Here is a 20,256-nt window from a genome sequence, read left to right on the forward strand (position 1 = left end):
TTATTGAAAATAAAAGAATAAAGGTATAGAATTGCTCACTAGATGATGAGGAACAAGAATATGTGAGTGAAATCTTCGAATTCTTCAAGATGAGAGGTAGGTTTAGGATTTGGTGTAATGAGGGGTAGAGAGATGTGGGAGATAGTTTAGAGAGAGGAATTTAGGGTTTAGAAATGAATAAAAATCTGATTATAAGCAATATATACTAAAGCCCTGTAATACTCCGTATTTATAAGTCTTGGGGTACTCTATCGAGTAGCCCTTACTCTGTCGAGTAAGGGCAAGTTGCGAAATAAAATAGTTTCTGACCTGTTGGGTACTCGATCGAGTAGGTTGGGGTACTCGATCGAGTAGGGTACTCGATCGAGTACCTTGGGTACTCGATCGAGTGTCGGGTTTTACGGGGAGTTTTCTCGGGTTTTGTTAATTACGCGATTAAGGTATTTAAACCAATTCGTCTTTGTTCTAAATCACTTTTTACAAAACCTAAAACCTGTTTAAGAGAGAAAGCAACTTGTCTTCTTCCTAATCGCGTTCTTGACAATTCCGGAGTTGGACGGTCGGTTTGCATCGTAGTTTGTGTCGTTGGATTCCTTGCGTCGAGGGTAAGCTTTTAATGTAATTTATATAATGTTTTGTTAAGATTAGTGAAACCCTAATTTAGGAATTGGGGGTTTTTATGAATAGTAATTGAATAGTAGTATCTATGTGTTGTATGGTAGGAGGAGAGTTCATAGAAGAGGCGTTTTGAGACAAATTTGTAGATACCGTCTGCGTGTTGTGCTATCCGGGTAGGATTTCTACTCGGTATTAGTCCCATAATGGGATATTGGTGATGTCTTTGTAGTTAGTTGATTGATATGATGATTGTAATTGTAATTGTGATTGTGATTATGGTTGTGTTTGTGATGGTTCTCGAGATGCGTTCTCGGCTGAGTGGGGTCACTTGCGGGAGTGATCTCACGCCCTAGTTTCGCCCTTCGTGGAACCCGCCACGGAAGGGGATGTGCACATTAATGGACGGGGTTATCGCTCGTGCGATGGCGGGGCTTAGGTGGAAGCATTGCGGTCCCCAGCGTGGGTGGTCCGGTGGACGATCAGTAGTGAGACGATGGGAGTTGGTGGTGTGTGTGTGTGTGTGTGTGATTCAGATTCAATTTGTCTGTTTATCTTATTGTTGATATATGTATTGAATTGTGTGATTAATCGACCCGTTTAAATGTTTTAAAAGCTGTGGTGATCCATTCGGGGTGGTGGCGGTTATTGAAAGGTGTGATATGACGCGTATGGGATAGGCGGGATGAGTCATCACGTGGCGTTAGAAGTCTTCCATTTGTGTCGGACGAAGTCTAGTAGCTTTGATAGTTTTAATTTGTAGACCGTATGAGAACCTTGTAATTCCTTTTGTTAGCTTTGGTTTTATAATGTAATCACTTAAACTTATTTAATAAAGTATGTTTCTTCATTGTCTTATGATTATCATGCCTCGGGTAGCCGAGATGGTGGCATCCTTATACCTGAGTGGTCCTGGTAAGGCACTTGGAGTATGGGGGTGTTACAAATGGTATCAGAGCGACGATTTTGGAACTGTAACAAATGAACATAATGAACATAGGGAGTCTAATAAAATGAACCTGGTGTATGTGTAATGGGAGCCAGGTGATGCTAGGTTTTGGGTGAGTAGGCGCCCTCACTTCAAAATCTTGGCCCCATGATACTTAAGCCAATCACATGGTATGGGAACGTGGAGTCCGTGTGTAGATGTGCGACGTGTATGTTAATTGTCTTTGTATATGGTTTGTTGAAAGCATGTTGCATGATAGTTGGTTGACATGTTGGTTGGAATCGTTGGAAAAGTATATGAGAATGATGAATGATATGATAGAAAAAGAAAGTAGTTCGTATATGATGATGTGTGATGAAGTGGATTTGTAATGTTGTTGTATTAGCAACATGGAAATAGGATTTGTAGTGTATGGGTGTCGTTTGTGTTATGAAAAGTTATGAAAATTTAAAACATGCGAGTAATACATGATTGAAAGTTGAATGTTATATGAGCATGATAGATGGTAATGTTTGACTTTTGGTAAGTAGTAACATGAAGAATAGAGGTTCAATGATATGTGTTTTGTATAACGAATTGGATGAAAAGCATGATGGTTGTTTATAACGTGGCACTTAATAACACGAAGTAGATTATTTTGTTGATTGTATGAGGAGTCGCGCAGATTTGAATGCGTAGTTGTAATCATAATGTTGAAATAATAATGAATGCATAGTACGTTAGGGTATGTGAGATAACATGCGGGTAGTATTCACGAGTCTGCATGACTCGATCGAGTGGGTTTGATTCGATCGAGTGGGTACTTGTCGTTATTTTGACCGAGAATCGTGTTTACGGGCACTCGATCAGTACCTCGGGCACTCGATCGAGTATGGGGTCACTCGATCGAGTAGCCGGGCTACTCGATCGAGTAAGTTAGAGATCGGAAGGTCTATTTGGGTTAAGGTCGGGGCACTCGATCGAGCATGTTGGGCACTCGATCGAGTAGCCTCAACTCGATCGAGTAGGTTCGGGTACTCGATCGAGTGGGGTCTATCTGGTCATATGCGTATTTCGGGTCGTATGTTTGTCTTTTGACATTCGTTGCATATTACGTTTAATTCAAAGGTGTTGTATTACTTCTTTATGCATTGTTTTACGTATGTGTTGGTCCTGAAGCGTAAGTTACCCAATCTTATGTTGTAAAGAGTGGCACTATGATGAGTATGAGTTCGGTGGGGAGGACATGAATTATGAGTGATTATGATAGATGGTGGAAAAAGGAAAAGGAAGATTGGTATAGTTTATTGAGGCATGGCGCACGTTTTGCGAGACGGGATGAGTTATATGATTGTGTGTTGAGTAATGTAAAAATAAGTGAATATAGACAAGGGATGATGTGAGTATAATGAACGTCAGAATGAAAAGATTGAAAGTAAGAATGTGGATAGTGGCAGCTTGAGATGTGTAAAGAGTTAAGGAGGGAAATGGTTAGGAGTCGTGTGGGTTATGGATTTAGGTAGGGAAAGTTCGTTTAAAGGGGTTGAGGAGAGTAATATATAGTGAACTTTGTGGAGACATGTCGCGAGGTGTATTTATAGACAGTGTGAGTGAGTTTGGGAGGTTTATTAAAAGATGAAACTACTGTGTGAGTTCCTTGGGTAATTGGCGGTATGAAAGGAATTTTGATTTCTAGAGATGTAAGAAGGAGATGCAATTGTTGAACGAAGAACGTTGATTCTATGGATGTATTAGTGGCAAGGGTGATTGATGACATAATAAGAGAATATTTGTGGTAAGAAAGAGGGAGATGATATCGATATAAAATAATGGGATTTGAGTTTTGGAGCGATGAGAAGGTAATTGGTGCACAAAAGGGTTAGATAGAAGTAATAAGGAGTTGAGCTATTAAATTGGTATTATTGAGTGTAAAGAGAAAAGAAGGATAAAAGTAAGCTGAGGAAAATGTTCACCGGAGTTATGTGATGTAAAGGTAAGGAATCATCGAAATGTGTGATAGTATCACGAAGATGTTAGCTGAAGGTTATATAGGAGTTTCCGGACAACATGATTGATAATGAGTTTCGAGGAATTAAGGAAAGTAAGAAGTTAGAAGAATATCTGCATGATATGAGATTTTGGTGGAGAAATGGATGATGATTCAATTAAGGAAAATATTGGGAAGAATGTTGGGATAATTTTGTTCATGGATTCGATGTTCGTTGTTTGGGATGTTAACCAAGGATAGAAAAGAAATCATGATATTTAGAGATGAGTGAAGAGGTTTGATGTCCGGACAGTGGTAGTGTTATGGTCTTTGACTAGTGGTTAAGGAAAAGTGTATATTAGAAAAGTGGCAATTCTAAAGAGGCTGATTTTGTAAAGACTGAATTGATAAAAGTCTGGTTGTCAGGAAGTATAAGACATAGTCTTAGGAGGTGGTTTCTCATAATGAGTGTTAGTTGTATGGTTATGTATGGCGAGGAAGGTCTTGGTGATGCGAAGGGAAGAATGTTATAAGGGGCATATGAGTTAAACTCGGGGCGGGTAACCTTTGTTGAGTGGTAACTTACGTGGTGGGATTGACTAGTTGGTTGTGATTACGGGTCTATGATATGTGTAAATGTTTGTGTGAGGTTCTGACCTCACAAGAAGTGGTACGGTGTGATAATTATAGAGCTATTTTATGAATGTTCTGTAATATATATATGTTGGACACGGTAGTTTAATTGAATGATATCCAAAAAGGTAATAATTTGATTAATTTGACATGGCTAGTTATAATTTTATGTGTATTAATAACACACGTGTATTAGTGAAATGGTAGAGATGATGTTCATGAGATGCTTATCTGTTATTTCATATAATATGTTGCGTTGTGATAGAGTAAAGTGGATTGGAGTAAGTTTCCTTGTCCGAAAGGTTATTTCCGAGACAGTATTTATGGAATCTTATGTAGTTGTGATGTCTATCGATGTGGTTGTGGTGCCTCGGGTGGTGATCCGGGCTCGATATTTAGTGTTGTGATGCGGGTATTTTCGCACTACGGTGTGGCTGTTGGTGGCGGCGTTGTGATGCCGTCACCGGTTGTGGTGGAGTAGGCGGGGTGATTATGATTCGAGTTTTCGAAAGTACATACGATTATACATGGATTGTTGTTTTGTTTGATGTAGCTCTCTACGAGTTTCGATTTGTCTTTGATAGACAGTTGTCTTGCTTATTTATGTTTTCGTTACTAGGTTAAGTTGGGAATGAGGTAGAGTATGATGTGAAATAGAGTTGTATATGTTTCGTTGTTGTCATGGGATAGTGATAATCTGTTGATGGGACACGGTTGTGAGAGGTTGTTACGGTAAAGTTGATCTTGTTTTCAGATGAGACATCGTTGGACATGGTAATGGAAAATGATTCGTGGAACATGTGTTATAATGATCTGAAAGCGGCAGGTAGTTCATAATCTTTTGATGAGACAGTGAGTGTAGGGTGTTGGGGAAATTAGTGTCATGTTAAGTTGTGTATGAATTTTGCGGTAATGAAAGAAAGAACTTGAGGATCTAGTGTGCGTGTACGTAACGAGTGCGGATCGTGAGTTATGCTTCGGAAGATAAGTGCTTTACATAGCGAGGTATCTTTGGTTTGAAGTGATAATGGAGAGTTAGTATGGTGATTTTGCTACGAGCCTTATGGTATAGGTTAGGGGTGTGCAGATTGATTTGAAGTATGAGAAGTGTTGAAGTAAGAGAGCCTTGAGAAATAGGAGTGATTATGGAAATGAGGTTATAGGCGATTATCTTTGACATAGGGTGGTAATGAGGATAATGAGATAATATAGCTAAGGGTTTAGTATTAGCGAGTTACGAGGACGTAACATTTGTCTTAAGAGGAGTAGGATGCAATAAAAGAGAGTTTCATGGTGGTGCATGCGGTAATATAATTGGAAGTAGAGTGTTAGCGTAGCGTAAAGGAGGGATTTGTTTTGTGGACAATACTTATAAAAGGGCCATGGCCGTGCTCGTAGTAGTGTGATGCTTTAGAGTGGGGGAATATTTTATATAATGTTAACAGTTGGAGGATGATGTTATGAGTGTGAGTAAACTTCGAGGACGAAGTTCCTTTTAAGGGTGGTGGAATGTAACATTCCGTTTGATGTCTATGAGTGTCTTGGTATTGGATTTGATAGTTGATGATATTATGGAGCTAGCAGCATTAGAGGATGGTAGTTGGTTATGTATGGAGTTGGTGTCGTGAAAGATATATATGTGGTAGATACGATATAGTGAGTCATGTTGTGGAAGTAAACATAGTTGGTAGAATGGGGGTTAAGAGTTCATGTTCTATGTTCGGTCGAGTTCTCGAGTCCTTAGCTAAGTTGTTGTGTCTTGGTCGAGTCAGTATGGTTGTTTTTATGTATGGGTTGAACTTCGGGGACGAAGTTCCTTTTAAGGAGGGAAGACTGTAATACTCCGTATTTATAAGTCTTGGGGTACTCTATCGAGTAGCCCTTACTCTGTCGAGTAAGGGCAAGTTGCGAAATAAAATAGTTTCTGACCTGTTGGGTACTCGATCGAGTAGAAGGGGTACTCGATCGAGTAAGGGGTACTCGATCGAGTACCTTGGGTACTCGATCGAGTGTCAGGTTTACGGGGAGTTTTCTCGGGTTTTGTTAATTACGCGATTAAGGTATTTAAACCAATTCGTCTTTGTTCTAAATCACTTTTTACAAAACCTAAAACCTGTTTAAGAGAGAAAGCAACTTGTCTTCTTCCTAATCGCGTTCTTGACAATTCCCGGAGTTCAGACGGTCGGTTTGCATCGTAGTTTGTGTCGTTGGATTCCTTGCGTCGAGGGTAAGCTTTTAATGTAATTTATATAATGTTTTGTTAAGATTAGTGAAACCCTAATTTAGGAATTGGGGGTTTTTATGAATAGTAATTGAATAGTAGTATCTATGTGTTGTATGGTAGGAGGAGAGTTCATAGAAGAGGCGTTTTGAGGCAGTGTAGATACCGTCTGCGTGTTGTGCTATCCGGTAGGATTTCCTACTCGAGTATTAGTCCCATAATGGGATATTGGTGATGTCTTTGTAGTTAGTTGATTGATATGATGATTGTAATTGTAATTGTGATTGTGATTATGGTTGTGTTTGTGATGGTTCTCGAGATGCGTTCTCGGCTGAGTGGGGTCACTTGCGGGAGTGATCTCACGCCCTAGTTTCGCCCTTCGTGGAACCCGCCACGGAAGGGGATGTGCACATTAATGGACAGGGTTATCGCTCGTACGATGAGCGGGGCTTAGGTGGGAACGGCTGCGGTCCCCCACTGGCGGTGGTCGGTGGACGGTCGGTAGTGAGACGATGGGAGTTGGTGGTGTGTGTGTGTGTGTGTGACAGATTCAAATTGTATCTGTTTATCTTATTGTTGATATATGTATTGAATTGTGTGATTAGTCGACCCGTTTAAATGTTTTAAAAGCGTGGTGATCCATTCGGGGTGGTGAGCGATTATTGAGCGGGTGTGATATGACGCGTATGGGATAGCTGGGATGAGTCATCACGTGGCGGTTAGAAGTCTTCATTTTGTGTCGACGAAGTCTAGTAGCTTTGATAGTTTTAGTTTGTAGACCGTATAGTATGAGAACCTTGTAATTCCTTTTGTTAGCTTTGGTTTTATAATGTAATCACTTAAACTTATTTAATAAAGTATGTTTCTTCATTGTCTTATGATTATCATGCCTCGGGTAACCGAGATGGTGGCATCCTTATACCTGAGTGGTCCTGGTAAGGCACTTGGAGTATGGGGGTGTTACAAGCCCAACAAGGGAATCTGGCCCGCGTAAAATAGTGGACAGACAACTCGGTTGAGTGTGCAAGTCACTGGGCCGAGTGTCACCTAATCAGACGCTGACCATTACCACTCACTCTGTCGAGTAAGACAACACTTGGTCGAGTGGTACCTTACACTCGTTCGAGTGTGCTTCACAGAAAAAAGGGGTATTACATTTATACATGGAATGAATAGATTAATACACGAGAATTATAGGTAAGATACCAAGAGAACCCTCATAAATATACTGCAATACATTCAATCCGTGTATTTATGAGAGCCCTTTATCTATTAAGCATTTAAGCTCTATCATTAAAAATATGTGTGAGTGTAAATCCGGCCATTATAATGTTCAAAGTTTTTATGATGCCTTTTCAAATTAAAGTAGCGAATATAGTACGAACCGTTTATTTCACGTCTATAACAGGCGGTTTAGTGGTTTTTGAATGTCGGACTAATTCTATAACTTCTTATGGACCTACTCGACAATTTTTTGCACTAAGATTGAGCCAACCTTGAGAGAGTTTTATGTAATACAGACAATAGTATACTCGTGCGATGCACAGGCTTATTAGTAGAGTCCTATATAATATTTTAAATTATATAAGATAATGTTACTCTCATTAAAATGCCACGATATATAGTTGGTAAAACTTACTCCCTCCTATTCGGAATAACTGACTCATTTGGACAATGGCACGAAAATTAAGGAATAGAGAATAAATAATGAAAAGTATTGTATAAGGGTAAGAATATAGGAAGGAGGGTGTTAATTTAGATGGGTTAGGGGTGGTTCGGGTCGTAAATAAAGAAAAGAGTCAAGGGTAGGAAAGTCATTAAACCTGACCAAAAATGGTAAACGGGGATGTTATGTGAATAGACGGAAATGGCAAATAGGACAGTTATTCTGAATAGGAGGGAGTATTTAAGGTGCTTATAAGCAAAGTGATATAGTTTTAGACAAAATTTGGTGGTACTTACTTATAACTTTTAAGATAACTAAGGTTCAAACTCTCACAATACAGTAAATGTATAGTTAAATTCATATACGATCGCAATAATTGTATACAATTTTACCCTATAAGCGTTCAATGAGTGATGAGAATTTTATGAGCACTAAAACATTAATCAAAGCTACTTACTCGTATGTAGTTGCAGTTTTTTCGTAGTTAATGTTAGAATATATTAGAATATTGTGTAAATATTCCCTTTGATTGTGTATAATGTAATCCTAGCAAGTATCTCATGTAATTAGGATATCGTATCTTAGCATATCTTATCTCGCTCATGTATATATACTACCTTGGGTTATCAATAATAATTAAGCATTACATTCCTTCATGGTATCAGCTTCCTAGGTTACAACCGATTCCAAAATCGCTTCCGCAACCCTAGTTTCTTCTTTTTCCACGGCTGCTCTCTTCTTCTCACTCGACCTCACGTCACAAATTCCAGTCATGACGGGAAAGAAGAATACCTTTCATCCTGCTCTCGCCGTTACGCAAATTCGCAATCATGTCACCGTCACCCTCGGCATGGATAATGACCAATATCCGCTTTGGGTCGCTCTTCTCACGAATCACGCCAAAGCTACGCGCGTGCTTCATCATATCATCGAACCCAAGACAGGCAGTCCTCCTGCGCCTGTTACTGCCGATGAGAAGGAGCTATGGGAGACAGTCGATGCGACGGTCCTTCAATGGATTTATGCGACGGTAAGCACTGAACTTCTTGAAACTATTGTTGAAGCCGATTCCACCGCTAAGGAATGTTGGACTCGGGTTCAGAACATATTTCAAGATAATAAATATAGTCGTGCCGTTACTCTTGAGCAAGAATTCTCAGGCACGTCTATGGGGGATTTTTCCTCCGTCTCAGCCTATTGTCAACGGCTGAAAGCTCTCTCCGACCAGTTAAAGAACGTTGGTTCTCCTGTCACAAACAACCGACTCGTTCTTCAACTCGTTTCGGGTCTGACACCAGCATATCAAGGAGTCGGCACTCTCATTCGCCAAAGTGATCCGCTTCCCCAATTCTATCGCGCTCGGTCAATGCTCACTCTTGAAGAAGCGGGACTTGCTAAATCCGCGTCCTCTGCCTTGTATACAAAACAGAACGATGATGGGTCCAATTCGTCATCTCCGTCAATACTAGGTAAACCCCCTGTTTCCTCCAACAAAAATAATAATAAGAATAATAACAATAAAAAGAAAGGAGGAGGATACAAGGGAAATAAGGGTGGAAAGCAAAGTGAGGGCACTGGGAATTCGGGTACTGCTGCGTCGTCTGGTGCTGCTCCTGCTGCGCCGTGGACAGGATATGGCGGCTGGCCATGGGGACCTTCCTCTTGGCCATATCCACCGTGTCCATACCCCACTACTCCTGGTTATGGAAATTGGCCTCGACAGTCAGTCCCTCGTCCGTCGTTTGTACCGCGTCCACAAGCATACACAGCTGAGTCGCCACCTACTCCGACGGATATCGAGCAAGCAATGTACACACTCGGGTTGACTCCTCCTGACCCACGCTGGTTCATGGATACCGGAGCTACATCTCATTTAACGTCGGATGCAGGTAATCTCTCGTCTTATGTTCATTCGAGCATTAAAAACGGTATTATTGTCGGTAATGGTCAGTCAATCCCAATTAGTGGTCATGGTCATACTACCCTTGATAAACCACACCCTCCCCTTCACCTCAAAAATGTCATTCACGTGCCTAAAATTGTCAAAAATTTAGTCTCCGTACGAAAATTTACAGCTGATAATTCGGTCACCGTAGAATTTGACCCTTTTGGTTTTTCTGTGAAGGACTACAAGACGGGGACACGTCTCATGAGGTGTAATAGTCAGGGCGAGCTCTATCCCATTACTGTGTCATCGAGTCCTATCGCGCTTGCTGCTCTCGCACCATCGATTTGGCATGATCGCTTAGGACATCCAGGACCGCCTATTTTTAATTCCTTACGCATTAAAAATTTAATTCCATGTACTTCAAATAAATTGCCTTCTGTTTGTTCTACTTGTTCTATTGGAAAAATTGTTAAACAGCCATTTATTGCTTCTACTTCTCGTACTTTATTCCCTTTTGATATCATTCATTGCGATCTTTGGACATCTCCTGTCCTTAGCTCGTCGGGGCATCGTTATTACTTAGTACTAGTGGATGATTTTACAAATTTTGTCTGGACGTTTCCTTTGTCTCACAAATCTCACGTTTATGACACCTTTGTTAAATTTCGGAAATACATTAAAACTCAATTTGAACGAAATATCAAATCTATACAATGTGACAATGGTAAAGAGTTTGTTAATGACCCGTTTTGGAAGTGGTGTGCGGACCGTGGGACGATTTTTCGTCTTTCGTGTCCGTATTCCTCCTCTCAAAATGGAAAAGCTGAACGCAAACTTCGCACTATTAATAATGTTGTACGGACTTTACTACTTCGCTCGTCTATTCCAGCGTATTTCTGGCATCATGCGCTTCAAATGGCTACCTATTTATTAAACATTCTTCCCAATAAACTTTTAGAATACAAGTCACCTGTGTCTGCTCTTTATTTGAAATTGCCGTCTTATACGCACTTACGTATTTTCGGTTGCTTATGCTATCCTCTTATACCATCTTCTAAAATTCACAAGCTTCAACCTCGGTCCATGCCTTGTGTCTTTTTGGGTTTCCCGGATAACCATAGAGGGTACAAATGTTACGATCCTAAAACAAAGAAAATTCACATTTGTCGTCATGTTGTTTTTGATGAGTCTCGCTTTCCCTTTGCTGAAGCTCAACCATCTCGCACGCCTGACTATGAATTTCTTGATGACGTACCTCATTTAAGTGTCCTTCGACACCTCTTCGACAGCCCCTCACCGGACCCCACTATACCCCCTTCACCACCAACGTCCCCCTCTGGGCAGCCTGCCCCGACACCAGCCACGCCCTCCAACCCGAGCCCACCTACCACTTCCCATATTGACCAAGCTACATCAAATATACCGTCTCCTCAGCCCCACGTTCCTCTTGTCACTAAAGCAGTCACTCGAGGTGATCACGGCATTCGTAAACCGAAGCCCATCTTCGACTTACATACAGCTGTCTCCGTATCACCTTTACCTCGCAATCCCGTGTCTGCCCTTAAGGACCCTAATTGGAAACTGGCTATGGACGATGAGTACAATGCTCTTATTAGCAATAAGACGTGGAAATTAGTCCCGCGTCCGTCTAATGTTAATGTAATTCGGTCTATGTGGATTTTCCGTCATAAATTTAAATCTGACGGTTCTTTTGAAAGGTATAAAGCTCGTCTTGTAGGTGATGGAAAGACTCAGCAGGTTGGCATTGATTGCGGTGAAACTTTTAGCCCAGTTGTTAAACCGGCTACTATTCGCACCGTGTTAAGCATTGCTCTCGCTCATGGGTGGGTGATACATCAGCTAGATGTTAAGAATGCATTTTTGCATGGTGATCTTCATGAAACGGTATACATGTATCAACCGTTGGGGTACCGTGATACAAAATTTCCCGATCATGTATGTCTTCTTCATAAGTCACTCTATGGTCTTAAGCAAGCGCCTCGCGCGTGGTATACTCGGTTTGCTAATTTCGTCACTACCATCGGTTTTACCCATAGCAAATGCGATCACTCCTTATTTATTTTTAAGGATGGACCTAATATGGCTTTTCTCCTACTTTATGTTGATGATATTGTGCTCACCGCGTCATCTGATGCCTTACGTCAATCTATTATGGCTCGTCTCAGCTCCGAGTTTGCCATGAAAGATCTCGGCCCTCTCAGTTATTTTCTTGGTATTGCTGTTCAAAACAACTCATCCGGTTTATTTCTTTCTCAATCGAAGTATGCTAGTGAAGTTATTGAACGAGCAGGCATGAGTATGTGTAAGCCAGCAACTACTCCAGTCGACACAAACCCGAAGTTAAGTTCGGTCACCTCAACACCTTGTTCTGACCCGTCTTTGTATCGTAGTCTTGCTGGGCATTGCAATATCTCACGTTTACCCGTCCCGACATCTCCTATGCCGTTCAACAGGTATGTCTATTCATGCATAATCCTATGGAACAACATATGAATGCTCTCAAACGGGTTTTACGTTATGTTAAGGGTACTTTACCTTATGGTCTTTGGATTGGCAAATCCAAAGCTGACACTCTCACGGCATACACTGATGCCGACTGGGCCGGGTGTCCTGACACTCGTCGCTCGACTAGTGGGTACTGCGTGTTTCTAGGGGACAACCTCGTCTCATGGGCATCCAAGCGACAACCCACCCTTTCTCGTTCTAGCGCAGAAGCTGAATACAGGGGAGTAGCAAATGTTGTGTCCGAATCTTGTTGGCTTCGCAACCTGCTACTTGAACTTCATCACCCGTTGCCTAAGGCCACTCTTGTCTATTGCGATAATGTAAGCGCAATTTATCTTTCTGGCAACCCCGTCCAACATCAACGGACTAAGCACATCGAACTTGACATCCACTTTGTCCGTGAAAAGGTCACTCGTGGTGATGTCCGTGTGCATCATGTGCCATCTCGCTCTCAGGTGGCTGATATTTTCACCAAAGGGTTACCTCGTGTTCTCTTTGATGATTTTCGAACCAGTCTTCATGTTCGTAAACCTCCCGATTCGACTGCGGGGGTGTGTTAGAATATATTAGAATATTGTGTAAATATTCCCTTTGATTGTGTATAATGTAATCCTAGCAAGTATCTCATGTAATTAGGATATCGTATCTTAGCATATCTTATCTCGCTCATGTATATATACTACCTTGGGTTATCAATAATAATTAAGCATTACATTCCTTCAGTTAATTATTGAAGGACTTAAGACACCAAAAAAAATAATTGTTGTAAAACATTTTAGATTAATGAGTAGCACATAATAACACTCAAATGTATTTTATCAAAGCTAACTAAGGTGAATTTCTTGCTTACTAAAATGAGAGCAGAAGAATCAATATCAAATTATATGAGTATGTAAGACATGAAGGACTTCTTATCAATATGTGTGATCACTTAGCTTGTATGGCCGGATAAAAGTTTCGTTAGTAATTTTATAGATCGAGGGTGTACGGGTTGCATGCTACTCCGTATTACCTAACTCAATAACTCGTAATGCTACGACTAAGCAACTGTGAAAAACATTTGCTTTGAAAATTTATCAAAATGCTATGAATAACAGGAGTGTGTGAGACGTCAGGTAGAAGCACATGGGTTCTTGATTAATCACAAATACTATCCTATAACCAGTTGTATAGTAGCATTGTACAACCGCCTCAAAGTTGTTGAGCTCTTTGTTGGAGCTGGTGTCCTCCACAAATTAGTGTGATAACATTTGTAAATCTCTTACAGGTTTACAAGGGTATACTTCGTATATTTAATCAGTTGATTAACGTTTACCTAATAACGGTTGGCTTGCTAGAAAGTTTGACGTTATTATCATACAGATGGCGGTGATCAACTGGTCCCTAAAGGTCACACCTATAGGACGTGTTTGAGAAATGTGGTTATAGAAATATAATTACATTGATGCCCAAAATGACTAAAAAGTTAGTCAATGTGTTGATGAGATAATTATTTAATGAAAATTAAATAATATTAAGTTGAGACGAATTAATCATCAATTAAGTAAATTAAATATAATAAGTTATATTTAAATTAAATATATATAAGGTTAGTTTGGACGAATTAATCTGTTAATTCGTAGTTAAATATAATCAGTTGTATTTAATATCAACAAGTTGAATGTGTCATGGTGGTAATAGTGAGGGTACACAAGCCAAGAGGTCATGGGTTCGATCCTCACTAGATGATATACTCCTTATTTCGGTTCACTTGGCCGAAATTAGGGAAAGTTTTCCTTTTCCTAATTGACTCCAATTGGTCTGTATAAAAAGAAAAATTTTACAGAAAATTTAAGGTAGAGAATTATTTCTACCCTAATGCTTTTTCTTGACCTTGCCTCCTTTTTCTCATCACAAGAACACAAAGACAATTAAATTTTACAGAAAATTTTAGATTGATTTCTAGCATAATCAAAGGGCATATCTCAGATCGTCTTGGGTGCAACTGATATGCGAATATCAATTTTGATATTGTTCTTAGGCCATATTTGCTAGGACCAAAGGTTATTTCTGAATCTTTTACCTTTGTTTATGTATTTTATTTTATGACCTTTGATCATCTTTATTAAATCGTTATAATCCTTCTAAATTAAGGGAAGTATACAGATTATTTCCCACAAGTGGTATCAGAGCCCTAGGCCACGATTTTAATTTTGATGATTTTCATAAAATTGTATGTAAACTATAACCTAATTTTCGAGTAAATAAATTAGGGTTCGTTTTTTTTCGGTTAAAATTTTTTTGCCGATATTTTTTTTTTTATTTCGGCCTGTTTTTTTTTGTGTTTTGTTTTTCCTTTTGTTTGATGATTTATATCAAATTTCTTTTGATCATATCATTGTTTTAATCGGTTAAAATTATCATATGAAGAATTGGCGAATTTTGATTTAATGCAGACTAAGTTAGAATAAATATAGTATCATCATGTCATTGATACAAGAACTTGTTTTTGCTATATAGTTTTAGCATATAAGATTAATCATGCTTGTTAATCCATTTGCTAAACCATGTTCTATTAGCAACTGTAAACTTTGTTCTTCATCAATTTTGTTTTAGGGCTTAATGCCGCAAAAGGAAAAAATTTTGACGGCTCATATTTTTTTTGTTGCCGTGAAAAAAAAAACTGATTTTAGGTTATTTTTTTTACCGAATCTGAAAAAGAAAAGAAGGAAAGTTTTTTTTCGAAAAGAAAAATTATGGAAAGTTTGTTTTCTTCCTTTCTTAATTGCCGTATATATAAAAAAAAAAGGGAAGGGGCTGTTTTTTTATTATCAGCCGTGAAGTAGCTGTTAAAAATAAAAAAAAATAAAAAAATTTTTTGTTTATTTTTCCAGCCGAACCAATTTTAATTGGTTTTTGTTTTTTATTTTTGGCCAATTAGTTATTGTGAATCGGTTCACAATTTAAAGATACCGAGTTATTTTAAAGCGGTTTAAAATTTTGACGGATAGAATTCATATTACAAGTTTAATATGGATGGAGAATGAAATTAATGTGATTTAATTGCGAAATTGTCACTTAATTTAATTTAAATAGGTGGTTTGGATAAATTAATCAACATAATTAATGTATTGTATTATGTATGTTTAATTTATTTTAGTTGATGCTTTTAATTATGTTGAATGAATCGAATGAATGATTTTTATTTACGTATTTAATTTTGCAATCGGTTGTAATTTGTAATACTTAGTGTGGCCTTAGTCAAATTATGTTTTCGTAATGAAGGAAACATGATTTTTATGTAATTATGAGATCTCGAATCTCCTTTATTTTAGTTTTGGGTTTTTGAAATTAGAATGTAATTAATAGGTCAATTATGTGATTTTTATTTATTGTAATTTCAAAGAAGACTAAAGATGAAGATTGGAGCTCACTCCCACTACATGGATCAAGATGGAACATCAAGACAAGCTTCTCGGGTCCAAGGATGGATTCCAAACTTGTATTTATTGTTCATTTTGATAGGATAGGCCACACTAGGACTTTTACTGTTTTTACGTTTTTTTCATTCTTATTGTTTTTCATTCACATGTTAGTAATTGCATCATATTCCGCCTAAAACCAAACCACCTACTACTAAAATGCATGAAAATTGACTCATATAGTTGTATGTTAGTTTTCATAGACATGCAGATGTCACAGTCTTTAAGCCATCACCTTAGTTTAATCATTCTCGCATGCTAGATTATAGTTCACTTAAAATGAATTAAAATAAAGTTGATGGGATCTTCCTCTAAAACGAAAATTGAGATTAGTCTTTATAAGGGCAAACATCTATGAATCCCTTCTTCGTCGGTAGGCCTAATATGACCCCTTCTACGTTGGGTAAGTAGTTGTGTTGACTTAGTTTACCTCAACATCATAGTCCGAAGAGTTTCTCGTGATTATGATGGACTATAGATAGAATTTCGTAAATTTATCGACCAAGAATTCTAACGGTAGAATTAGCTAAAAGGTTAGCTTATCAATTTACAGAGAATTGAGTCTTGGGGTCATTTATATAATTCTTGAGGGAGGTCAATTGTATAAATGTTTTTTTTTTGAGTCTTCGCGTTATGACATTAGCTCATTAGACTTAAAATTAAAACGATGCACATGCTTATTATTTTATTCTTCTTTCGCAATGTAGAACACGTTTATTATCGATAATACTGTTACAACAAATGGCTGGAAATAACGCAATCCCAATGCCTAGTGCCACACTACATCGTTCATCCTGGCTAAAAGTGTTCATGGACCAAATGAATCAGTCCACGCGACTGAAGAATGATGGGTCCAACTTTATGGGATCGGGAGGCGGCACTACGGAATGCTGCCATTGCTGACGGTAAGCTCAGGTATTTAACTGAGCCAATACCGGTCAACCCAGGCCCAAATGCAGGAGCCGTCGAGTCATTCGATTATAGTGACTTCGTTATGGAAGCGGGTGCGATAAAGAACGTACTCATCTTTGCAATGGAAACCAATTTGCAGAGACGCTTCATTGCCTAAGGTGCAAACAAGATTTTCACCACGCTCACTAACGAGTTCTCAAAGGCACCGAGAATCGTCACATATGAGCATACCTGTCGCTTCTTTGATGCGAAACTCCAGAAGGGTCAACCGGTTAGCCCACACATTCTTCACATGATTGAGAATGTCGAGAAGCTGGAGACACTGAATTGTAAAATCAATGAGAGCATTGTCATTGACCGAATGCTTCATTCTCTTCACGGTGCTTTTGCCCTTTTCAGGGCGAACTACTACATGAATGACTTGAAAAAGAGTCCTCATGAGCTACACTCCCTTCTCGTACAGACCGAGAAGGATATGAAATTGAGTGGGAGCATGAAGCAGGAGCCAGTAAACCAAAGTTTAAGAAGCCAGTAAACGGTAAGAGTGCACCTGGTGAGACTAGTGGCTCAGGGCAAGACAAAGAGCAAGGGCAGTGAGATAGAGTGCCACCATTGTCACAAGACTGGACATTGGAGGAGGAACTGTCCCGTTTACCGTGAGGACATCAAGGCAGGCCGCGTCGTTCCTGTTGGTATGTCATCTTATATTCATATGATTGAGATTAACCATGCTAGTTTCAGAACTTGGGTACTAGATACTGGTTGTGGTTCTCATCTGTGTAATCATTTGCAGGACCTAAAGAACATCATACCTCTCGAAAAAGGTGATGTGGACCTGCGAGTCGGGAATGGAGCACGAGTTGCTGCTACCTCGAAGGGAACATATGTAATCCAACTCCCTAGTGGTTTTGAGTTATCTTTAAATAACTGTTACTATGTACCCAGTTTATCTAAGAATATTATTTCTGTTTCCGTACTTGCTAAAGACGGTTTTACATTTTCAATAAAGGATAATAGTTGTATTTTCTCTTTTAATGAAATGATTTATGGCAAAACAGTTTCCATGAATGGAATTTATATCTTAGATCAAACCACGAAAGTATTACACATGAATAATAAGAAATTAAAGGTTGGTAACAAAGATCAAACCTATCTATGGCATTGTCGAATGGGACACATAAATGAGAAACGCGTAAAGAAACTCGTCGATAATGGGACTATTCCCGCATTCGATTTTTCTACATATGGCACGTGTGAATCATGTCTCATTGGCAAGATGACTCGAATTTCCTTCAAAAGTGTTGGAATGCGCGCTAGTGACCTATTAGGACTCGTACATACGGACGTATGTGGACCTATGTCAATTACCGCTAGAGATGGCTATAGATATTTTATCACTTTTACAGACGATTTGAGTAGATACGGATACGTCTACTTAATGAAGCATAAAAGTGAATCCTTTGAGAAATTCAAGGAATACCAGAATAGGGTACAAAACCAACTGGGTAGAAAGGTTAAAGCACTCCGTTCAGATCGGGGTGGCGAATATCTTTCAAATGAGTTTGATCAACACCTGAAAGACTGTGGAATCGCTCTATAGTTAACTCCACCTGGAACACCTCAATTAAATGGTGTGTCCGAACGGAGAAATCGAACCTTACTTGATATGGTTCGATCCATAATGAGTCACACAGTAGTGCCTGAATCATTATGGGGTTATACTCTTTTGTCAGCCGCTCTTATACTTAACCGAAGTCCGTCTAAAGCTGTCGACAAGACTCCATATGAAATGTGGATGGGAACGGTACCCAACTTGTCATTTATTCGGGTTTGGGGCTGCGAGGCTTATGTCAAGTGGAGACACGAAGATAAGCTCGGCCCGCGATCGGTCAAGACATACTTTATAGGTTATCCAAAAGGAACATTTGGTCATTACTTCTATTCGCCTACCGAACATCGAGTTTTTGTTGCGGCTAGTGCGACGTTCTTAGAGAAAGAATTTCTCGAGAACAAGTCGAGTAATAGAACCTTCGAGTGTCGGAGATTCGGAACCAACAACCGAGGAACAGATGGAGGAAGCTGTACCTCCAACTGATGATACGGTTAATATTCCTGAGGAACCTAGAAGGTCGGGAAGAGTCTCTCATCCTCCGGACAGATACATTGGTATGGTCGAGGAGAATGACGTTTTACTTCTAGAAAGTAATGAACCCGCAACCTATAAAGGTGCTATGACCTGTTCCGACTCAAAGTTATGGCTTGAAGCCATGCAATCCGAGATGGACTCCATGTATGAGAATAACGTATGGGATCTAGTTGATTTACCTCATAAGGTAAAACCTCTACAGTGCAAATGGCTTTACAAAATAAAGCGTTCTGTAGACGCGCAACCAGAAATCTATAAGGCACGACTTGTGGCAAAAGGTTTCACTCAAGTGCAAGGATTGCATTATGATGGGATTTTTGCACCTGTAGTCATGCTACGTTCCATTCGGATAATCTTAGCGATTGCTGCATTTCATGACTATGAAATTTGGCAAATGGATGTGAAAATCGCCGTCTTAAACGGTTATTTGGAGGAAGAGTTGTACATGGTGCAACCCGAAGGTTTCATAGATCCTAAGCATCCTAAGAAAGTATGCAAGCTTAAGCGTTCCATTTATGGACTTAAGCAAGCTTCTCGGAGTTGGAATCATCGTTTCGACCAAGTGATAAAAGAGTATGGTTTCACTCGATCGGTCGAAGAACCATGCTTATATATCAAGTCGAGTGGGAGCAAGATTGTATTCTTGATATTGTATATCGATGACATACACTTGATTGGGAATGACATTCCTCTCCTATCTTCGGTTAAAGAATGGTTGAAGAACCATTTCCAGATGAAAGATCTGGGTGAGGCATAGCGTATTTTGGGAATCCGTATCTACCGAGATAGATCACGACGGACGTTATCACTTAGTCAGGAGTCTTATTTGGATAAGGTTCTTGAGAGGTTCAGCATGACCAACTCCAAGAAGGGGAACCTTCCTATGACGACTGGGATGCAGTTGAGCAAGTCTCAGTCACCCACGACGCCTGAAGGGATAAAGCGCATGAGTCTTGTTCCTTATGCATCTGCAATAGGATCGATCATGTATGCCATGATATGCACACGTCCAGACGTGGCATATGCATTGAGTATGACGAGTCGGTACCAAAATACTCCAGGTGAAACACACTGGATAGCAGTCAAAAATATCCTCAAGTATCTACGGAGGACTAAGGATTGGGTATTGACTTATGGAAGCGATACTAAGCTATGCGCAACCGGTTACGCAGATGCTAGCTTCCAAACGGATCGAGATGATTCAAAATCTCGATGCTGGGTTCGTCTTCACTCTTAATGGTGCTGCGGTCAGCTGGAAGAGTTCCAAACAGAG

Source organism: Silene latifolia, unplaced genomic scaffold (genome assembly GCF_048544455.1).
Source record: "Silene latifolia isolate original U9 population unplaced genomic scaffold, ASM4854445v1 scaffold_20.1, whole genome shotgun sequence".
Lineage (NCBI taxonomy): Eukaryota > Viridiplantae > Streptophyta > Magnoliopsida > Caryophyllales > Caryophyllaceae > Silene > Silene latifolia.